Genomic DNA, 8,021 nt, shown 5'->3' on the forward strand with positions numbered 1-8,021 from the left:
TCAGACAGCTGCCTTTTTCAGCTATTGTCAATCGCATGTTGAGTAATTCCAAGGACTGGATACATTAAGAAGAAGATTATGTGGGAGCTCGGAGCTTGTAAAAGTGAGGTGCCCACCTTGGAGCCCCCTTGGCTCCGGTGCACAAGCTCAGCCAAGTACTTCCCAGCAGGCTGAGGTCTTCTCTGCGTGACCACCATGACACAGGACAGTGGTAATGGTTGGTGGATGTGGGTAAGACCCTTATAGAGGAAATCGGTTACACACTAGACCTAGACCTTAATCTCCGGAGGTTGGGCTGGTTGGTACTCTGCAGCTGCTGGGGACTCAAACTCTAAATGGGAACCTCTCTCTTCACCTCGAGTGCCCTCATTACCCCAGATGCTGAGTCCTTGGGTACTCTACAGCCACCAGGACTGAAAGGCTACGGCACAGATGGAGAAGACAACTTGGATACCTGAGTTGAGCCAATAGCTCAGGGCAAGCAGAGACCGCTCATGACTTTAAGACAAAGGGCTGGTACAGAAACAGGGATCACATCGTAGCGAATGTGTCCATGAGACGTCCTTACTCCACATCATTCTGACTGGTCAGGACCTCCCCAACTTTAGCTGGACAGAGAGATCCACCTTTACGTTCCTCCTCAGATGACTCCCTCTCCTTCCTAACATTTTGAGACATTTGATTGAAATCTTTGGCGACTTAGAACATTCTTTATAAATACAGCTGACACATTAGTCTCCCATTTACCCTTCTCTGTGCACCGTATACATCTCCAGTCTCCCATCCGTCCACCAGATGCCAGCAGAAGCCGCATTAAGACTTCCATGCTTAGTAGACATTGCCTTAAAATAAGCCTTTATTTAAGTAACAATTTATCTCATTCACAATTTCTTTTGGGAACACTTAATGGTCAAGTGACACAAAAGGAGGCACTGATTGGTTGTTGCCATATAAACTAGTAAAGCTTCTTTGCTTCTTTTCTGCGATTACGCCTTCAGAGGGAAGAATACAATGGCAGATCTTCCAGGTAATATTTTGTGGAACAGCACCTTTAATTCAGACAGTATTTTTAAGACATATTTATCGTGTAGTCCTGGGAGCTCCACTTACTGACAGCAGGAGGCAGATTCCCGACAGTCTAATCAACAGTACACGGTAATTGCCCTTCTAAATAATGAAGGTCATACGATAGACGAGGTCCGACCCATTCTGAATCCCGATCCCTCCAGTTCATTAATATTTAAGTGATGTCTGTCTTTGGCCAGCATGAAGAACGTGATACTCCATTACACTGAGATACAGGGTGTACTCAACAGCAATAAGGAGATCGCAACCGCCAGGGAGAGTGCGGCAAGCAGCGGGACCCTCAGCACTCTGGGGCAGAAGCCCTACTTGCCCCTACCTGAGGGTCACCTTGGCTCTCACTCCCAACCAAGTCACATTCCATGACCTTCTTCCGAATTCCTGCTCCTGACTGCTGGCCCATCTGACTATGAACCTGCAAGACCCTCGAGCCATGCTAGTCCCAGGCGAGGGCTGGAGGCAGGTAGGAACTACCCTATTCCTGTGGGCAGCAGACCCATGAGAGCAGAACGATGGCTCCTGTACACCGAGGGAACGCCAGGGAACCCAGAAACTAAGATGCTAGCAGGTTGAAAGCAGGCGGTGGTGGGCAGTAGCAGCAGAGAAGATAGATCTGGCCATCTGGCGCACCGGGCAAATGGCTGACAGAGCCACGCACTCAGCTGACATGCCCGGCTGCATATGAGCATAAAAACGTAGCGAGCGGCCACTCATGTCCAGCACTTACGTCATCAGGCGGCCACTGGCCTTAAAGTGCCAGGGCCACCTCGTCATTTCCAGGCCATGTGGCTTGTTAATAATCTATCGGCGAGGACATGGATGCCGTGGAATGCGTCCTGCAGAGAATTAATAAGTAACCCAATCGATTCCGTCTTTACGCTCGTCAGGGTCGCTGATTTGTGGACTATTTTAAAAAAAATAAAATCTTGAAACTCTCCCAATGGGAAAAGCTGATATCTTAAGGGAAAATCATGAAAAAAAGGTTAAATTGGGCCTTATGCCAAGCCCTGTCCCCGCTCAGCCCATGTAGCCCATGGCCAGCCCATGTATTTTATATCCATGCACCAGGGTGCGTTTAATGCTGGTTTTCCTTACGATCTGATTGTATCGGGACTGCCTGACCGGCCTCGAAGATCACTGACTGTTGGCTCTTATTATTTATTATTTATTACCCGAGCCTCGCCGGCTTCTATCCAGTTACCGATTTGGGGGATAAGCGTGTTCCAGAGTAACTTTATCTTCTAGCCTCTCCTCATGAAGGTGCTCTCCAGCCGCCATATCTACGGCCTAGCGCCCCATACAGCGCTGCTCAAGACTGTGTTCATAGATACCTTAATATGAATTTGAAAATATGAATCTGCAGCCTGACTTTTGGCAGCTGTCTTGCCTGCCTGAAGTAACCAATCACTGGCAAGAACGCGTCCCAGTGAAAGCAATGAAAGTGTTAACTGTGCGCATGCAGAACCGTCACACCAAACAGCAATAGAGCGAGACGTGTCTCCAGCCAAGTATCTCCTGCAACATACTTTCACTCACTCTTACACTCACTCTCTCCCACTTTCACTCACCCTTACCCTCACTCTCTCCCACTTTCAGTCACTCTTACCCTCACACTCACTCTCTCACCTTCTTTCGGGCCACAAGAGGTCCACCAATACTTAACGGTCACACAAAGAGTCCGTGTCCCCCCCTACCACAAGAGACACGCCACACAACGACATCGACAGACAGCAAGAGATCTCGCGTGGAGCGTCTCTGTCTCATGGGCGATGAGGGCGCCTATACTGTCCCTTTAAATGAAGTATGAACCGTAGCAAGCGTGGCAAGGGTTAAATGTGGATTAAGTGGCTTTCGTCAGGCAGCCGATGGTAATTATTTGCTCACGAAGGTGCGGGTGTTGACTGTTATTGGGAAATAATAATAATGAAGTCCCTCCCCCATAGACCTTCATTAGTCAGAGGATTCCAAATGGTAATTAAGACAGGGTGACTCTATTGCTTAAGACAGGGTAGTAGTAGTGAGGGCCCTCTTTCCCCCAGATGCTGAGTCCCTGGGTACTCTACAGCCACCAGGAGTTGAGGGCCCGCCACGGATGGAGAAGACAACTTGGATACCTGAGTTGAGCCAATAGATCAGGGCAAGCAGAGACCGTGCCGAGCGTTATGCGCGTTAAGCACCGCTTAGGCGACAGAGCCCATTAAGCGACCTTTAATATCGCGCAGCGCCGCGAGCGTGCGAGTCCATTTTTTATTTTATAAATAATGTACTTTATACAATATTAATGATGGGGAGAGGGCTGTCCCATTAGACGAATCCCCGGGGGGGGGGGCTGTCCTGATGGTGGAGTAATTAACGATTACAGCCTCGTAAAGTCTTTTTATTTTCATACACATCACGTTTAATGCATTATTCACACGCAGTCCTGCTTTATATCACTTTATCTCGTTTCTCGCTCGGTCAGGTGGGGGGGGCTGCTGGAGCGAGGCTTTCCGGAACGTTCTCTTAGAGTTTATCAGACCAGGCGCTAAACTTTATGTTTATTCTCCATCTGTGAAATGAAAAGTCAGCCAAAGGATATGCGTACTTCTCAACAGCCCTGGTTTTCACAGGGTAGTCCCGATTTTACAGGACATACAAACACACATACATACACACACACACATACATACACACACATATATATAGATACACACATACACACACACACATAGATACATACACACACACACATACATACACACACACATATATATATATACACACACACATACACACACACATACATACACACACGTATACACATACATTTAACAAAGGACAGAAGGGAAGATTATTGCAAAGAAGTAGAAAAGTTGCAACAAGAGACCGGAATCTAAGACTAGAGAGACAGAGACTGAGATGGAATGGAAGGAAGTTTTACTTTACTGAGAGGGTGGTAGATAAGTGGAACAGCCTCCCAGCAGAAGTGGTAGAGCTTTTATAGCAGGAAAAACAGACAGACGGGACAGAATGGGTCTGAGGTGCGCGCGAGTTCTTTGTCACCCGGGAACGTCTCCTGATTCAGTCACCTGTGGGCGGAAATTACAGTGCAAATGTGACTTTTTTACTTTTAATGTCCTTATAGATAATTAGAGCAGCTAATAGCATAACAGTAATCCCCGCTGGCGCCTGGATCCCAATACCCCCCCCACCCGTATCTAAATACCCCCCCCTGTAAATAATGATGTCACGGAGACTTCTCATGACATTTCCCTTATTATAAACGCAGATGGGGCAGATCATCGGGGCAGATCACCGGGGCAGATCATCGGGGCAGATGCTCTTCTCTTTTTCCCCGCCGCCTGTAACTTGCAATCATATAAAGTATCGAGTAATTGCCCCGGGAATTTAATTGTATAAACGTGGTGGGTTTCGGGGAGGCGTTTCTCGGCCGGGCGCTCTGATGTCACTCGCATGATGCATTAATGGTTTCGGGGAGGGCAGAACGCAGATCAGCCGGAATTACGGACTTGCGCAATCAGCCAGCTGCAGGTAAATCAGGGTGGGAAGCGGCTGCATTCGTCATGCAACGGCTGCGGATGTCAAGCTGAAGGGGCAGAAATGCCAAAAAGGATTTTCATATGCACAGTTTTCCATAAAACTAAGGGAGAAGCTGCAGCTACAGAGCTGTATACAGAGCTGGGGGGTTATATTACTGTATACAGCGCTGGGGGTTATATTACTGTATACAGTGCTGGGGGGGTATATTACTGTATACAGCACTGGGGGGTTATATTACTGTATACAGCGCTGGGGGTTATATTACTGTATACAGCACTGGGGGGTTATATTACTGTATACAGCGCTGGGGGGTTATATTACGGTATACAGCGCTGGGGGGTTATATTACTGTATACAGTGCTGGGGGTTATATTACTGTATACAGTGCTGGGGGTTATATTACTGCATACAGAGCTGGGGGGTTATATTACTGTATACAGTGCTGGGGGTTATATTACTGTATACAGTGCTGGGGGTTATATCACTGTATACAGCGCTGGGGATTATATTACTGTATACAGCGGTGGGGGTTATATAACTGTATACAGCGGTGGGGGTTATATAACTGTATACAGCGATGGGGGTTATATTACTGTATACAGCGCTGGGGGTTATATTACTGTATACAGTGCTGGGGGTTATATTACTGTATACAGCGCTGGGGGTTATATTACTGTATACAGCGCTGGGGGTTATATAACTGTATACAGCGGTGGGGGTTATATAACTGTATACAGCGGTGGGGGTTATATTACTGTATACAGCGCTGGGGGTTATATTACTGTATACAGCGCTGGGGGTTATATTACTGTATACAGTGCTGGGGGTTATATTACTGTATACAGCGCTGGGGGTTATATTACTGTATACAGCGCTGGGGGTTATATTACTGTATACAGCGCTGGGGGTTATATTACTGTATACAGTGGGCACACGGGAGGGCACCATAGATATTTTCTGCTTAAATTCAGTCATTTTCTCTTAATAATAAAAAGTCCAGATTTCTGTTTCTGCAACACAAATAAATTATTTTTTAAACAGCGAAACCAGTTTAAAACCAGAATCCGTCCAAGAGAAGAACGTACAGAATGCCAGATTTTACATTTCCAGAGTGCTGCATTAAATATACTTAATAAAAACACTAAAAATTAAAAATAAGTAAAATAATAATTATTTTGTATTAGTATTATTATTATTTGTATTATCGGAGTCTTGCAGTAGCAGGCGATCTGACCCACATTTGGTGCCGTAAAGTATGCGCGCTCCCGGCAGTCTGATGCACTGTGCACTCGGGGGGCGTGTCCAGATGCGCGTCACACACACAGCGAGAGGTGAGTGGGCGCGCGCTGGCTGCTGTCTTGAGCGCGCGCAGCGGCAGGTGACTGAGATCCCGGGAGACTAGAAGAGGCAACAGGGGCAGCTGGAGGTACTTACCCCCTACTCCATGCGGGGGCGGGCAATTGGGGCACCTAAACTACTCAGTTGTGCGGAGGGCAGGTTGACTGAGGGTGCTGCCGTATGTTTTAACCCTTTACCTACCAGGGGCGAGCACATGCTGGTAATAATGGGGTTAAACTGGAAGGGTTGGGGGGGGCTTTAGATTTAAGTTGGTTAAGACCAGCCACTGTGCAGCAGAGCTAACACTTTAAATGCAATGACCGAAAGTAACTTTTTTTGAGGGGGGGGCTTTATTTATAACTGTCATAGCATTAACCATTTAATGGCCAGAGGGCATTGCTGAAAGGGTTAAAATGTTTAGGGGGGGGAGAACACCAGTGCATTAACCGTTTCAGTACCAAGGGCTGGATCATCCACGCTGTCTTGGGTTGGAAGGGTTAATGCTGTCAGGGCATTAACCTTTTCCGTGCCGGGCGGCTTGTGCCTGATGCTGAATGCAGTTACTGAATCATTTCCCGTCGGAATTCACACTTTATTGGTGTTAAAGTTTATTATTTCTATTAATTACCCCCCACCACGATCATTAACCATTTAATTGCCAAAGAATAATCAGGGTAGTTATTACTGGATCATAAGACCGGTGGTGCCAGCCGCTTATAACGTCCCAAACACAGTGTGACCCTGTTCCGTCACCCGGGGCTGGAACAAAAAAAAAAATCACACTTTAGAGCCCCCCACGACTCCCATAACACCCAGCCGGCATATTTAAAAGGGATGACTCATTAATTTGATCCCCTGGACGTATAATATGGGCTTGATCTATACATCACTGGCAATTTTCATGGGGAGCCCCCCATTCATTATTTATGTTATTGTCTTAAAAATGATGTAGAAAACGCATAATATAGAAATATAGAAGAGACTGCACTTTTCCTGCGTCACCTGTAGGCACTTTGTATAGGGTAAGACGTTTGCCTATACATTGTGCTGGTCTGTGGCGTCCGTATAGATCCAAAGCTGCAGAGCACCAGGAGAGCCTGCTAATGAACTAAAACTAAAGAGGTTTTAAGTTACTTGGGGGGAGGTGGATAAGTGGAGCAGCCTCCCAGCAGAAGTGGTAGAGGGTAATACAGTGAGGGTATTAAACATGCATGGGGTAGGGATATGACTCCTGAATCTAAGACGAGACCAACGACTGATAAAGGTTTGAGTCTTTACAGCAGGAGAAACGGGCGACCGGATGGGGGGGGCTTTGATGGAAGGTTCCGGCACAGACCGCTAGCTGAGTTAAAGCACGATGATCTCGGCCGTTGCCATAACTCCAGACTGTTGTGAATGTATAATCCGCATTAACTGCGTAGCAATGTATCCGCGCTCGTTCGTTTAAAAAAAAAAAGTATACTTTTTTCGGGGCGGCAATATTAGAATCTGCCGGCAGTTCGGCCCCATCCGGCCCCCGTCTGGTCGCCCGTTTCTCCTGCTGTAAAGACTCAAACCTTTATCAGTCGTTGGTCTCGTCTTAGATTCAGGAGCCATATGTCTATCCCATGCATGTTTATATCCCCTCACTGTATTACCCTCTACCACCTCTGCTGGGAGGCTGCTCTGCTAGTTTCTTCTTATACCCTAAGAGTACTTGCAGCTGCTGGGTTTATCCATAGACGAGAACCGGCATTTCTTGCGGCTTTTAGGAAGCTTTCTATATGGTGAGGATCGCGTGGGGGCCAGCTCAGACTGTCATAGAGGGACTCGCTGGGCATCGTCCTTGCTAAGGTTCCTCGTCTCGTTAACTCACTATTTAGCCAATAAACCCCCACTTGCGTTCTAATGTCTAACGTCTCTGTATTTCTCTCTGCAGCTCGCTCCGCGTAGGAGAGGAATGTCTACGTCTCTCGTTGGATCGCGCCCCCAAAGAGCGAGTATCTCCGGGTGACCCCGACCATGTGATCATTTGTTGTTTTTTTACGCGTATTTTGCGGATCCTCGGGGGAGGGGCGACC

This window comes from Sceloporus occidentalis, unplaced genomic scaffold (assembly GCF_023333645.1).
Source record: "Sceloporus occidentalis isolate IW3139 unplaced genomic scaffold, rSceOcc1.0.p SCAF_342, whole genome shotgun sequence".
Classification (NCBI taxonomy): domain Eukaryota; kingdom Metazoa; phylum Chordata; class Lepidosauria; order Squamata; family Phrynosomatidae; genus Sceloporus; species Sceloporus occidentalis.